This window comes from Centrocercus urophasianus, unplaced genomic scaffold (genome assembly GCF_019232065.1).
Source record: "Centrocercus urophasianus isolate 14NV4802_14NV808 unplaced genomic scaffold, USGS_Curo_1.0 seq_16, whole genome shotgun sequence".
NCBI classification, from domain to species: domain Eukaryota; kingdom Metazoa; phylum Chordata; class Aves; order Galliformes; family Phasianidae; genus Centrocercus; species Centrocercus urophasianus.
The window spans coordinates 16,226,562-16,242,901 of record NW_024884711.1 but is presented as its reverse complement, the minus strand read 5'-3'; positions in this window follow the sequence as shown (position 1 = coordinate 16,242,901).

Below are 16,340 nucleotides of genomic sequence, written 5' to 3'. Positions count from 1 at the left end.
ACTCACTTCATTTTTATGTCTGATTTTAAAGCATGGGGGAAAAAAAGAAAAAAAAAAAAAGGAAAAAGGTAAATGAGATCATTGCAGTGGGAAATAGGACACAGAAGGGGAGAGGAATAGGCAGCAAGATAATATAGAAATAACATTGAAGAGAGGAATAAATGTTTGCATGATAGAAGTAATGAAATTTGCTATTTAAAACTGGATTAAAACAGAGAAAATCAAGAGAAATGCTGTGCATTAAGGCCAGACACATATAGGAAGTAGAACCCCTGGTCCAGAACAAAAGGAAAGGATATTATAGAAACAATAGACACATTAGAATAGTTGTCTTGTCTCAGACAGAGACATTGAAAGATATGCATTATTTAAAAAAGAAGGGAAGGTAAAAGGCAGTGAGGTAGCAATTCTCATTAGCTGATGAAGTAGACTGAAAAGAAATAAGAATTGATTGCCCCAGTAAAATGCAGAAACAGACTAAGGCAAAAATTGCTTTTGGAAAGCCTGAATGAGAAGCTATGTGGGAATTAAAACAGGGTCTGCATCTCACTTAGGTAGTTGGATTTTGTTATGGCTGGAGATTACCACCTTATTAGCAGAAACTAAGGAAACAAGTAATTATAGGCGTTTTAAATTCACTACGCCGTAAGCAATGCTTCAAAATGCAGAAGGACGAACTATACTTGCATGAAAGGGCTACATTTCCACAGCAGACAGCCTGAGCAGCACCATGAATCCCCAGACTTCTCAGGGTAACTGCTTGTAGCATAGAAGGTCGGTCCAAATGACCATGGACAGATTCAACTTTAAACAAGCAAAAGAACGACAACAGGCCTGGACACAGGCTCCCTGGGTCCGAACCTGAAACATCCAGCAAAGCCAGAAAGTAAAAACAAATGTCCCTGGGACATATAAGGTCCGAATGTAGAAGGAATTTGGCCTCAAGGCTAAAAAAAAATCCCATGAATTAGCACCCATAAGACTCCCAAACACCTCTCACAAAAAGAGATCACCGCAAACAAGTTAAATCTATTTTATTACACGTGGCACTGGATTTGAGGGCATGTGGAAGGCTTGGTTCTACATCTTTGATCTGAGCATTTCTTTACCCAGATGCACCAGTGGCACCATAAGTCATCTCAGAACACCGTACTGATTTTGACTATACGAACTGCATAAGGGGAGAAAGCACCATCTTTTAGCTATTATGTATTTTTCACAGTCTCTGTTACAAGGCTATTTGGAGAGAGCAAAGGTGACAGAAATGGATGAGGAGGAAAACACAGGTGAGGGAAGGGTGAAGAACTTTATACATATACTTATTAGCCTGGTATGTAAGGGAACTTCATGCTTGTGAAGAGCCAGATCTTGAAGCTGATCTCTGCAGAACAAATACCATGCATATAAGAACAGACAGTGCAAAAATCGCACAGCACAACCGCAGTGCTGTGCTCTGGGGGCAGACAGGAGAAATCACACAGAATGGGTTTGAGAATGGGCACCCATGCCAATGGGGCAGGGCAGAATCTGCAACGCTGTGTTTGCATGGGGGTTACTGCATCTCAGACAGGCCATACGCACCCACCAGTGTGAAAGTAATGTGTGTGGCTTCTCTCCTTCACGCAACTTCTTCGTGCATCAGGTGAATGATGAATTACCCTGTCAGTGAGAGCTCTTCCTTCCAGTGAGATAAAAAAGCATGTGCCTGAATAAAAGTTACTTGGTTTTAGCTGCCATACAGCTGTGTGACAGGTTGCTTCTGTGAAACCCAGCCCAAGGATCTGCTCCCTTCGATTCCGCATGGCACTCTGTGAGTTGCTGCAAACAGTGGCCAGAGCTGAAGGCTGGATTTCTGTGCATCACCCAACCATGTAAAATGCTGCAAAAGATGCACTTCTCACAACAAGGTACTTACCAAAGGAGGAAAATGTGGCTCTTGATGGGTAGCCCAGTCCTAGCTCTTTATTGCACTTAGATGCATCCTCAAGCCATTACTTGGCTGTTCCATTAAACTACACTATACCATCTCATAGAGCAGTGAAAGAGCTAGAACAAGCTATGGAGCTCTGCTTGCTTTACCCAGTTATGTGTAAAGCATGGAGAGAATGGCTTTTTTTTTCTTTCTTTCTTTTTTTTTTTTTTTAATGGGACCTTTCTGACTAGGAATGATCCAGAAAGATTCTTAACCTCATCAAGGTGCAAGGATAGTCATGAGGGCAGGGAGCAGGATGGTCCACTGACAACCAGCCTGAGATTCACTTAGAGCATTCAGATACCAAGCTGTCTGGAGCATAAAGCAAACCTGCACAAGTCCTACTTTATTTTTTACTGTACTGCCTAATAGATGCTCTATCAAGTTATACATTTCTTGCTGTGACAAATTATTCTTCTTCTCCTGACAGGACCTCCAGCTGAGTCTGCTGTGCTCAATTAGGAGAAAATGCATATTTTAATCCGCCCCATGGTGTAGTAACATTTCACTCCATGGCCTTGGCAAAGGAGCCATTTAACTGTTTCTGCAGCGGTTTCGCACACAGCGCATTATTCTAATGTCAGCAGCATTTCCGTCTGCTCTAGTTTCTCTGGCAGTACTCCCCTAGGCATTGGGATGTGGACAATTAAAGCCCACTTTATCATTTTGGAACTGATGATTTCCTTCCCCTGGTACAGTCCATCACTACACACCAGCTGCTCTTACCGTCACAGCTATCCACACTTCTCCAGGCCATTGCAGTCTCCTGGTAAGCCGTCACGAACATTTCCCATTGGTGAGAGCAAAAGGTGCTCTTAAAATGATGCGTTGAGTCTCCGTCCTCCTCAACAGCCATGACCAACTCCAGATCTCCTCTTGTCTATGGCAATGAGCAAAGATCACCCCAAAATCACAGAGCCCGCATTAGATGTATATGTACATATGTTACATAGAAAAAGCCTACCTCTCTCCAATAAATCATCAGGACTTCTGTTCAATGTATTCTAGTGTTGTAGTAGCACTTGAAAACTACCCAGGCATGACATAGCAGTCATGGAGAGCTGATGAGATAGGAACCCACATGACATTGCTTTTATGGTGCAATATGGCTCTCTTCTCTGTTTACAGGGAAAACAAACAATTAAGGGTTATTTGTGGAGGGGGAAAAAAAAGCCCACAGAGAAGAACAAGCTGCACTAGAAGAAGGAAAAGTGGAAAAACTTTCAGATGAAATCAGGATCTCTTGCTGGTACTTTTAGGGTGGGGTCTGGCCAGAGGGTTTAGCACTGCTCTCTTCAATACCTTTCAGTCTATTTGGGGTCTACCGAGTCTCAGAAATACTTCTGGAGAAATCTTAAACTCGCTGTCCCATTTTTTTAGACTTTTTGCTTTTTGCAGAACATCTCCTAAGCTGTTTTTCTCACTTCTAGCAAAAGTTATGATCATTCTGGAACCTTCATTGCCCAAAAGAAACTAATTGTCCCTGATGTATTCACTATGCTGAAAATCCCATTAATTATTTGAAACTGTGGTTAGTTGAATTAATTCAGTGTCTTCTACTCAGCTTGGATAAGAAAGGGTTGACTGCATTTCTCTTTCTCTTTTGCAAAGTATGCTCTCTTGTACTACTCACCCTATTAAAAATATATCTCTCCTTTTAATCAGCGCAAGCAAAACAAAGATAAGCCTGCTGAAAAAGACTTTGAAAAGCAGTTTAAGTAGCAGAGGAATTATGTGCAAGTCTGTAGAGTATACTTACGGTTATAAAACATATAAAAATGTAATTGGTATCTGTGAAAGGCACCAGCAGCTGGATTGAGAGAGTTCTCCATGGAACAGTTCAGCAAGGCAGCAACAGAACAACATCAGCTTCTCCAATACACTCCAAGTCCATCTTGGAGCACCACAGCTGAGTGGTTATCCCCAATTCATCCTTGACTTCTCTAAAGTGGCCAAGCAAGGTTGGACATAGAAAAGGAGTAGTGAAAAGACTGGCTGAGTGCCTCAAATTAAAGGTTAAAGGGTTTGTGTTTCTAAAATAAGCCAAAGAGTTCAAATTGAGCCATACTGGAGTTAGGAATTATATATTTAAAAGAAGATTTTAAGAAATGACCACTTTTCACACTACATTGCATGGGCACACTTGTGCACTCTAGCTCTGAAGGGCCAGCACCTAGCAGTATGTCCAGATTTTTACAGCCAGGAGTCCTGGGGAAAATCCACTGGCTGCTAGAAGGCTCTGGGACGTGCCAGCTTAAACTGAACCCCCTGGTTAGGAAGAAGTCTGATATCTATCTTAATTATGAAAGCAGAGGTCTGTACACACAATGTGTACTTTCATTAATGCTGCCTCACTTGTATGGATGATCTCATTCTGCACTGGTCATAGCTGCTCATACAACACCCTGGTCACACTGACAGTGTACATCACTGCTAATGCAGTGTGCAGTGCACACTGTTCTGCTGCTGGACAGCTAGCTGAGACGTGAGCTCCTTGCAGATTGTCATTTGTGCTTTTTATTGTAGGTCTGGGCTGGATGTGAAAAAGTGCCTAGGCAATGAAAGACTCCCCAGGAGATATGGGAATATCTCATTAGCAAAATTACTTTTTTCCAGGAGTGGTTTTTGTGTAAACATAAAGCTGTTCATTTACAATGAGAGCATTTCAGCAACCATCTCTAATTCCTATTTTAATGAAATCTGCCAAGAATATGTATTCTTTCCTTGTATTAATATGGAAAGGAGCAAGACCCTTCAGGAGCTGGCTGATACGTGTATTTCAGACAATGATAAGTACAAATACAATCGTAATCTGGGGCGGTTTTTTGTTTAGCCCTTTTCCTATTGTTTAGCTTTTTTGCTATTAGTTAGCAAGATTAATCCTAATCCTGTTGTAACAGAGTCTTACTAGATTGTCATATTGTATTGTTCATATCACAGAAAAAAAGTGGAGGAGAGGCATTTTGTAGGACCTGGCTGAAGCACACACCACCTCCTTGCTGCCCAGCACAGTTGGCCCAGACCACTGATCACTCCTCCAGCAACTTCAGGGGATCTTTGCACTCAAATGGGATATAAACAGTATTTTATGTCATTTTGTTGTCTCTATATTTTGCAATTAAGAAACCAAGAACAAAGAGAGAAAAAAAGGAAGGAGTCTAGGAAATTCAGTTACGAAAACAGTGGCATATTTCTGACAAATCTTTCAGACAAACGATTTTTGAAGTGAAATTTAAACAACCTTGACTTGTTTTCACAAGCACAAAATATGCAAGTTTGGGAGATTCTCAACAGACCTTGAAATAAGAATGCAGGAAGGAGACTGGGTAAGACAGGAGACAGGGGATGTGCAGTATTTTATCCTTCCGTGCTGTGTAAATAACACAGGGGAGTTTAGCAGAGGCTGAGCCTTGCACAAATCACAGCAATAGTCTTAGGACAGGGGTCAGCTGAAACAACCCTGGCTGTAATCCTGTGCAACTGGTCAGGCCAGAGCACCAGTAGACCCATGGTCACCTGTGTGACTGTGTATCTTTCCAGACTGCAGAGGCACAGAAGGCCTCTTCTTCACCAGAGGTACATTAAATCCCAACTTGACACATGTCAGGGACTAGAGGCTCATCAGTTTTTCCCAGGAGATGCTTTGTCACCCTGCTTTTACTAAGTTAAACTCCTAAATTGGTATCAGCTTCTAACTCAGTGATACATCCAGTGCAGAAGTGTGACCTGTTAGTGCTTTCTTGGTGATGCATTACTCAGTCTAGAAGAGAGGATTTAAAAAAAAAATCAATCCAAAGCCTTGAAATGGCAAAGGGAATGTTAGTCAACAGTAACAAGATCAGCAGCCAGTCGGCAGCATACAAGCACCTAATGGGTCTCCTAGCCATGAGAGGGACCTTCCTATTGATATGAGAGGCATATCAATATCCAGCTTATATACCATGGTGTTTATAATTCTTCTGTTGTACAATTATACTTTTACTGTAATTTTGGAAAACAGGTCACGAAGTAGGTCACATTAAAAACCTGCAGATGAAGAAATGAATCATGGAGTTAGAAAGGAGACTTTTAATGCTGTCCAGCCAGTCCAGAGCTGATGCTAAAAACCAGCACTAGGCTAGCATCCCCTCAGCATCTGATGGAACATCTCCTTTAAGGAGACAGCCTGAGAGAACTCAGGCTGTTCAGCCTGGAGAAGAGAAAGCTCCAAGGAGACCTGACAGTGGCCTGTCAATATCTAAAGGGGAGCTATAAGAAAGAAAGGGACAGACTCTTTAGCAGGGTCTGTTGTGACAGTACAAGGGGAAATGGTTTCAGACTAAAAGAGGGCAGATTTAAATTGGATATAAGGAAAAAGTGTTTTTATAAGGGTAGTGAGGCACCAGAATGAGTCGTCCAGTGAGGTGGTGGATGCCCCATTCCTGAAGATGCTTGAGGTCAGGTCAGAGGGAGCTCTGAGCAAGTTGATCTAGCTGTGGTGCCCCTGTTAATTGCAGGGGAGTTGGACTAGAAGAGCTTTAAGGTTCCCTTCCAACTCAAATGATTCTGTAAATCTACAGTTGTAAGTAACGGCAGAGCATTTGCATGCTGCCGGCAAGGCTCACCTTCAGGGAAAGGATACCAGCTAATCATGAGCAAGGTCTCTGAAAATCAGTTCATTTGCAATTCCTCTCAAGCAAGGTCTGAGGACTGTCTAGCACCTGCCGAATGTTCCAATAAGCCAAGTCAAGAAAGGTGTGCAGGTGTAAGGACGAGCACTTGTCCTTGAGGGAGGGCATTTAACATACCTAGAAACATGGCCATTTTTTAAATTAATTAATCTCCTTAAAGAACTGTGAGTGATGGATTAGAGACCTTAACTGAGGAAGAAGTCTGTGACGCTGCTTGTGCTGGAGGAAGCACTGAAAAAGGACTTTGCAGTGTCATGTGCCTAAGCAAAAAGTCAGTCTTGAGGAGAGGAGCAGATCATCTTTATTGGCTGCAGGGGAGGCTGAATGACCTCAGAACCAGATGCAAGCAGAGGAGGATCTGCAGAACCTTCAGCTCTCCAGCCAGACCTGGGAGCAGCCAGGTGAGGAGAGAAGAGGGGAAGCTTAACACAGCTTCACCAGGAGGAATAGAGTGTGCAATGAAATTTTAAAATGTACCCTTGACTGAGAAATGTCTAGAGAAGCAGAGTAGCAGAGGATGTGTAGATTTCTTATTTTAATAGAAAAAATCAGCAGGACATTTCTACAGATGTGCTTCCCTACTAAATCTGCCTGCTAGCTTTTTGAGTCTGAGTCATCTCTATCTTAGCATGTAATGCATTCCACCAAGTAATGAGATTTCTTCAAGTTTTCACTGTATTAGATTTCTCTACACATCAAATATTTAATAAGAATTAGCATCTAGCCATCCTCCCTCCTCCCCTCCACAATAATATTAACTTCTACTGAGACACCAAGGCTTTGCAATTCACAGTGCAGCTTTGAAGGATAAATGGAAAAGCCCTGTATATTTTTCCAAGGAATTTGCTATGGCCTTTTGCAAACATACTGTAATTAAGAAACAAAAAATGACCAAGAGAGAAGACACAATACGCTGAAGTGTGAAAAGAGACCTCTCATTAGTCTTTGTGTCAATTATGGTATCTAAGGAACAATTTTACAGCAATAGCATATTTATTTGATGTGGTACAGATATCTGGGCTCACTATTACGGATGGTATTTGCTCTTAAAGTACCTCTTTAACAAAATGGCACTCCATAAAAATTTAGTGTGTTCCTACTGTAATTAAAAAGCCCTAGTCATTTTTGCATTTATGATATAAACTATAATAGCTGTAAAATCCCGCAATTAATTTGTGCCAACATTTCATACTTGAGAAATTCTCATTACAAATTTCATTACTTATTCACTTATCTGTAATTTGTCCTATATAACCTAAAGAATATTAACAAATTTAGAGTCACTTTTGCTCTATTAGAAACTAAATAGAAAAGCCTTTCGCCTAGCAAGCCAATCATGATAACATTCTCAAACCTGCTCCAAAACGGTGGGGAGCTGCATTCAGGCTCTACAGAAAGTGATAATCATTATAAATCGTGCATAAATGACATGCAAAGCCTTTTGGAAAATGAAGCTATCCTGAAGCTAATCTACTGCACCTTTGGTTTAAACCCTTAGTTTAAAAGTGTTACAAGGCCTGGGTGTCTTGCATTGTGGCAGTGAATGTGCCACACAGCCACCAAGGTCAAGACTGCAATAAATCAAGAAGGAGAAAGGTATCTATCCAGTCAAGAAGGACCATGCAAACCCTGAAAGACAGGGATTTCTTCTCCCCCTTCCCTCTTCAGTTTTCTTCCCTGCTGCTCACCACCATCTTTTGTCCTCTGGATCTCTGCAGGAATTGGGAGGCACTGGAACTGGCACAAGTTAGGCACTGGAACAGGTTGCCCAGAGAGGTGGTGGATGCCCTGTCCCTGGAGATGCTCAAGGTCAGGCTGGATGGAGCTCTGAGCAATCTGATCTAGCTGTAGGTGTCTCTGTTCATTGCAGAGGAGTTGGACTAGATGTCATTTCAGATTCCCTTCCAACTCAAATGATTCTGTGATTCTATGAAAAACTTGAGAAATGCTCGTGGCATTGCACTGACACAAAGCCCTGTTGTTCCCCCACATAATTGGTGGCACTACCTAACAGATGCCATAAACCTGCTGAAGACATGTTCAGTAAAGAATACTATTGCCTTCAGGAGTGCTGACGACATTCAAGCCCAGTCTAGCTCTGCCCAGGCTCAAAAGAACTCTCCAGAAAATGCCCCTCATGAACTGCTGTCTTCTCTGTTCGTTTAAACTCAGTTTTACTTAAAAAATGCTGCTTCTCTCCTTTCTAATTTCTTGGCTATGTATTTGCAGGATGGAACGTCTCACCTCACTCACTACTAATATGCCACCCCTGCCAAGTCTAGCACGTGATGCTAAAATAGAATGACAGCAGAAGCCAGAAAGAAGCAATCAGGAAAGCCTAAAAGTCAGCTTGGCCACCTGGCAAAAAGAGTAACAAACATATTCTTGCTTACAGTGCATATTCTAGGATGGAACTCCACTGCATGTAATCCAGTCACAGTAACCCAAGATTTGTGCATGTCTTGAGTATTTTCTGATATGCTAAGAAGAAATGAATTAAGATATCCAAAAGCATGGGTAGGATACCATTGACATCACTGAACTGAGAACTCTAAGAAGTATGAAGGTAGAGAAGAAGACTGAACTCCAACAAGGAAAACAAACTTCCTGCCTTGCATCTTGACTTGGCAAACATTATGAAAACTTTTACAGAGCATCATGAAAACTAGAAGTATTATGAGAAACAAGACCTGAAAATCAATAATTTTACCTCCCTGCTAGAGGACAAAGCCCAAACATACTGTACTGTTGCTGTTTCCACAAAACTATATTTACAGCAAGCAGACACTCAAATGTGTCTGTATACGTATATAGAGTACATATCTACTCTCCCCTTCCCAACATTATATAGCATTGTATTGGAATTTTACTAGCTTTTATTCCACATTCATTATTTTTCAATCTATAATGGACTTCTACCGAATTTAACTGAGACAGGAAATGATTATTCTGGTAGAAATCATTCTGCTTCTGAAAATGGCAGATTTAACACAATCAACAATAGAATTCCTAAACGAAAGAAACTGACATACTTACCAGTTTTGCATGCTCCATCTTTCAGAGAATACTACGGTGTAAATTGAAATTTCATAGGATTTAATAAACTTATATGATAGCCAAGTACCCCTATATCCATAACAAACTGCACTCCTCTCTTAATCAGGGCTCTTGGTGAGTTCAGGGCTCTCTTTCATTACCCAAGCCTTGGCTTATGACAAGCCAGACACTATTAAGGTATCTTCAGAAGAGTACATTTACGGCACCACAATCCTTCAAATATACACTGCCTAATTCTGGAAGATAGTTGTAAAGGGGAATATAGGAGCTACCTTTTCTTCCACTGTGAATCAACTTTGCAAGCAACTGATCCAGCAGAATTTCCATCACGCTGCATAATAAAAGAGCAGCAACAAACAAAGAATGCACCTACAGACAAATGTGAGGGCTTGTATCAAGCTGACAGACACTAAAATGGAATAACAGAGAAACTGAGGGGAGAGAAAGGTTTATTTAGCCTCCAAATCTCTGTTATTCCTACAAAGATAACGTGTAAGATTTAAAGTTTCTTTGTCTTTGCTGTGCTAGAGGCAATGTAAGAAGCCAGCTGCCATCTTTCAAAAAGTTGCTGGCTCTCCTAGAAAAAAAATGCTTCTGTAGGAAGATTAGTGATACACAGGGCTTCTCTCCTCCAAACACACACACACGCGTTGTGTGTGCTGGGTCCAGCAGCTCTGCAGCTGCCCTAAGGACAAAGACCATCAGCCCTTTACTGCTACTGTTCTGTACAGGATGGGTGCCATCTCTACACTTGCGAGGCCCATGACATCCTGGACATCCCTTCCTATGAAATTAAAAGGTGTCCCCAGTGAGTTATTCGGGTCAGGGTTTAGCCTGCTTACCTGAGAAAAGCATCAATGGAGTGAGGATTCAGCCAGGCCACCTCATTCCTCATGAGCCACCCTCAAAGATTTGCAAACAAGTCAAGTGAATGAAAGATGTTCCGTTGCTGTTTGCTGCGTGGAATGCAGGCAGAGCTATAAACAGAGACTGTTCAAGGGAAGAGAATTGTCACTGCTTTTTGTTCTGTGCCTCTAAGTTTTAAACATGACCTTTCAACCTGAGAGTCTTTTAATGTATCCTTGCTCTCCATCAGACCACTGCACACAAATTCATGCCTGAAATACATTTTATGTGTTCCCAGTACTTTCAGAAATTATGTTTATGGAATACCCGTGGAAGAGCATGAACTCTTTATTCATAATACATAAGCTTTACATTTTTAATAACAGAATTAGACCTTCATTGATTTTATAACTATACTATTAGCCAACACGCTCTGATTTCAAATTAATTCGACATCACTCACACAACGACTTTCTGCAGTCAGAATTGGAGAAGCATAGACTTTGAAGTAGGCAGAGTCTGGAAAATTAAGTGCTAATTGCAGCCACCTCTAATGAGGGTCCAGAAGAGCTTCCCAATTCCTTTGAGCATAGCCTGGATCCATTCCAAGGTACCAGAACAGGTGAGTTGCTGAGAGCCTTTTCCTAAAATCTGACTTCAGAAGTGGCAAGAGGGCCTCTGAGTGAACTGCATTTCTCAGCGTATTTTCCCTAATCATTGCATAACGCAGATAGGTGTGTTTAAAAGCACCATGATAATTCATGTGTGCACCAAGGGAGGAACCAAGTGGAGCTCTCTGTTTTGCCTATGTGCCTCACAGTCAGCTATTTCCTTCACTGAAAGTGTGTCCATGGCAGACACAAAGAGATGGGCACGTTCCAGGGCAGGCAGCGAGCTGGGCAGCTCCTCAGCATGGTTCTGAGGTTCTCTGCTTTACAGCCCTGACCAGGCTGTGTATGATAAAACCATCAGAAGTGTTACCTAACATTGTTGTCTGCAATGTAATCTGTTTCCTAGAAGCACTGGGTCTGAGTAGCAGTAATAGAATTAATTATACTTCATTTTGCTGTCTTTAACAGTATTGACCAAATTTAAGAACAAATGAGAAGCGCTTATCAAGCTTGAAGAAAATAATCCATCAGTGGCACAATTTAAATTCTCTGCAGTTCTCTTATTAATCAAAGTAACACTTACTATCCTATCTCCACTTCCCATTAACAGTCATTAAGCACTGTTGCTGATTGAAGCAATTTCTTTAGGGATCTCAACCTCATTTTTAAGAGAACCTTCTACGGTGGAAAACAATATCATACAGTAACAGCGACTTCAGGAGAGGAAGGAGGTTCTTCAATCATGCTCTGACCTTGGCATCTCTCCACGGCAGAAGTTCACCAAGTACACAACCAACATGCTCCAAACTTCTGCTGCCTCTCCTCCGCCAGCACCGCTGCCCCCGGAGTGACCAGGGAGGGAGAATACTGCCTCAGAAGACAGCTGCAGCCAGCGGGTTAAGTGCCTTTAACAATGCACCCGTCCGCATCAGGGAGTATTATTTATAGTGCTTTCTCATACACTGGGAGCCAATAAACAAAAAAAGAAGCCATGAGACAGCTCCTCCTGTCACCTTACTGTCAGCCCTCGGAGAAACAACACCGTGATAAATCTCAAAGGTTACATGGTAAAGGAAAGATTTCTGGTGTTGACTTTTCCTCCCCGTTATAAACAACATCACAGACTGATAGCTGCTGCTGGAATGAAGGCAGTCCTATACCGAGGAACCAGCACATGGGGGAACACAGAGGACAGTGAAGGGAGTCAATAAGCAGTGGTGTGGGTCAATAACTGTTCCATTTATCGACTGGTTCCTTTTTATTCCATCTGCTTCTCACCCTCCTAAGACAAACTTTTCTGGCTGGGATTGCTCAGTCTGAAGAAGAGAAGGCTCAGGGAGACTTCACTGCTCTCTACAACTCCCTGAAAGGAGAGTAGCAAGGCGGGAGTCAGCCTCTTCTCCCATGTAACAGCAACAAGAGCAAATGGCCTGAAGTTGCACTAGGGGAGTTTCAGGTTGGATAGTAGGAAAAACTTCTCAAAAAGAGTGATTGCTCACTAGAATAGGCTGCCGAGGGAGGTGGTGGAGTCAACATCCCTGAAAGCGTTCAAGAAATGTGTAGACATAGCACTTAGGAACATGGTTCAGTGGGCAGGTGGACAATTGGACTGGATGATCTTAGTGGTCTTTTTCAACCTAAATGATTCTGTGATTCAGTGTCTGCACCAGTATCATCCTGTCATTGTCCCCATGGCCAGGTCCCTGGACTCTGCATCTGGGTCTGTTCTGGCATGGCTATTTTGCAACTGCTGCCCTCTCACTGCAGGGAAAGAGAGGAAAAAGATGTGGCTTTGGCTGTATGCACTGCATGCTTGCCACTTCCACTTATGCTGGTACTAAGCAATAATAGAGTGCATCTTCAGAATTTGGTGGCCAAACTGAGTGCTTATTTTATTCCATATGTACGTGGCAGGCTGAGTTTCAGGTTCGCGAAATTCAGCTTAAAATAAGGGGGAGAACACAGCACCACTTAACTTTTATGCAGATAACAATGCAATTCCAGACTCCACAATATGAAATGCTAGGCTAGATTTTGGATCAATGTAATACCTACTCCCATTAAAGCACTTAAAAAGGAAAACGTCTTACAAAGTGTCCCATTAGGCTGACAAATTTACAATAGTATGAATAGAAAACCAGAATAAGGCATTGTGTTCAGGGAGCACGAATGGATTTCAGACCTGTAGTGTTTCATCTATATGAAGAAGGTTAGATAAGCCATCACATACTTTCTCACTATTTATCAGCTCTACATGCTACAGACCCAAGTATTAAAGTAAATTAACATCCAGTTGTGGAGTGAGTGATGGCAACTGCAGTGAGACTCAATAGATGCACATGGAAACAAAGTACATTTAAGCTTCCACCTCTACGCATGCCACTTACCATTAATGCTACAGCGGTTCAGGAAGGAGATCTTTCCCCATGTCCTCCCAGACACTGGGTATCAGCCCAAAGCCCATGGTGTGAGGTGGAAAGAACAGGTCCCCATGCATGGCACTTCTCTGCTCTTCTGCTGCCTCATGCAAAGCCATTCATCTGAGTTGGAAAGCTCCCAAGAGCTCTGTTGGTGTTCACAGGATTTGACACAGTAAAATGATTTAAAACAAAGCCAACACAGGGAAAAAAATCTAAGGAAAATAAAAATGCTCACTCTGTGCATAAAATTTAACTTTCTCTTTCTCCTTTGTGACCTGCTTGTGAGTCCCATAAACCAGACAGAATACAAAATCACTAATTGCAGCCCAGCTATTGAAATAATTGATGCCATAGCATCCACAGTTTTCTGTCATCTTTCTAGGGCACTCGGGCTGCAGTAACTATGCATTGCAGTAAGTTAACTCATTGCATTATATAGCCTGTTCATCAAATGAGCTGTTGGGAACAATCTGTTCCTAGTCATGCCAGAGGAGGCTGTTTGTTTAACTACAATGATATTTTACAAAAGGCGAGCACATATAACACCACATTTCTAGAGCTGTAGATATTTTTGTCTTATTAAAACAGATGGATATATGACAGGGCAAGGAAAAAAAGGTAATTCTTATTCTTGTGTTTTTAATTTTTAATGTGAGCACCATATTATGGTAAGCGCTTCCAGCACATCTTATATAATAGAAAAATAAAACATCTCTGCATAAAACCAAGAGCCACATAACACTGAAGGTCACTTGCCTTGCAACTTCACACATAGTTCACTGACCCAATGTGAGACCAAGGCAAATCCATGTAATTAAAATATACAAAAAAAAAACAAAACAGCCCAGTAATAAAAAACAATGGCTTTTGTTTACACTGGAACTGAGCAGGAGTCTATTACCTCTACAAACTATTTTCACTTAGCACAATTCAGATAGAATTATTGCTGTGACCTTTTAAAAATGTGAAAGCCTGAATCGATAGCCTTTCAGTGGCACGGCTGCAGGAGCTGAACCAACTGCACTGTAGCAGTGCACATTTCTGCACCAGAAGGCAGCTGAAACCTCATTATCATCACTCACAAGTGAGATGACGAACATGTCACAGGTGAGCATGGGAGGATGGGTGGGAGAACCTTTGCGTGCTCGGGCACCCACCTGCAGCACTCCTGGTGCTGGTGGAGGTGAGACGTGAGGGTGAGATGCAGGAGTGTCACTCATTGACTATAACCTCCCATCTGTCAGTGAGGATGCATGAAGAGATGTCATCCGGCATTGAAAAATAGCAGTTGGAAAATCAGTAACATTCCTCTAGCTAAAGGGTAATGTAAGAACCCCCATGCTGATATTTCTTCCCACCAAATACTGGAATCACCATGTTCCCTTTCTCTCCCAAAGTGAAACAAAGGAGTCATAGAATCACTAAGGTGGAAAAAGACCACTAAGATCATCCAGTCCAACCATCAGCCCATCCCCGCCGTGCCCACTAACCATGCCCCTCAGTGCCACATCTGCTCTCTTCATGAACACCTCCAATGACAGTAACTCCACCACCTCCCTGGGCAGCCCATTCCAGTGCATCACCATTCCTTCTGAGAAGAAATTTTTCCTAATATCCAACCTAGGTCTCTGAGGTTCATCCTCAGAGGGTATGAGTGGGGCACTCATATCAGTGCCACTTCTGGGGCTAACAGGGTAGTTCGGGAATGACTCTCAGGAATCAGGGCAAATGTTATGTACAACAAATCTCTCCACTTATCAGCAGAATATTAACACACGCGAGGGCTTCCTTCAGTGGCTGAAGGAAGAAAGCTCAGCATTATTCAAACACACTTCAGTGAAAGATGCATAGTGTTTTCCAACAGTGTTGACATCAGGAATGCGCTGGCAATTCAGTGCAGCTCTCATGGGTGTTAAGTCATGGCTGCACATCTCTGATCTTGATAAAGAAGGGGCTTTAAACCTCCAGAGCTCCAGCCCTGCTTTCTGCCATCCAGCCTTGAACATATCAGCAGTGCTGGATGCCCAGCACTACATTTTGTGCCAGCCACAGCTCCAGACAAATTAAAAAACTGCACTGATAACCCAGGATGCCCACTCTTTGTTGTATGAAGACTACCAATAAGAGTATTGCATTTCAGGAAATAAAAAGCCTCATTCTGAGTTGATGAGCATCTTTTCCCAAAGTGCCCATCTGCATCTGAAGCCCCGTCTGCAAGAGGCAGGGCAGGAACTTGGGCTGGCTCTCCAAGGTGCTGCCAGCCAGACTATCAAAGTGCTGTATGGGATGTTGTTTGCCATGTAAAACAATCACTGAATTTACATGACTGCGGTACCTGCCACATCATCACCACAAAGAGCATCCCTCAGTGCCCTACTTCACAGGACTCCATGCTTCCATCTTCCACGAGTGCTTTGAAGTGATTGCTGTTGGCCATTGTCTTACTTTAACATCCCCTAAATAATAACAGACTATAATGAAGAAAAAAAAAAAAGAAAAAAAGAAAAAAAAGAAAAACAAACAAACAAAAAAAAAAAACAAAAACAAGTATTTTATTTAGCTCCAAGTAATATATTTCTCTAATATATTTCTCAAAGACTTACATATGATGAAAAAATAAATTTCCCCTCTGGCAACTTAATCAGTAGATAACTACGGTTGTTCGAAGATGGGATTTTTACATTAAACTTGGAATCTACACGACTGTTTAACACCATTAAGGGAATATTATATTGACTGCAAGTAACTGGTTTCCATGTGGTTA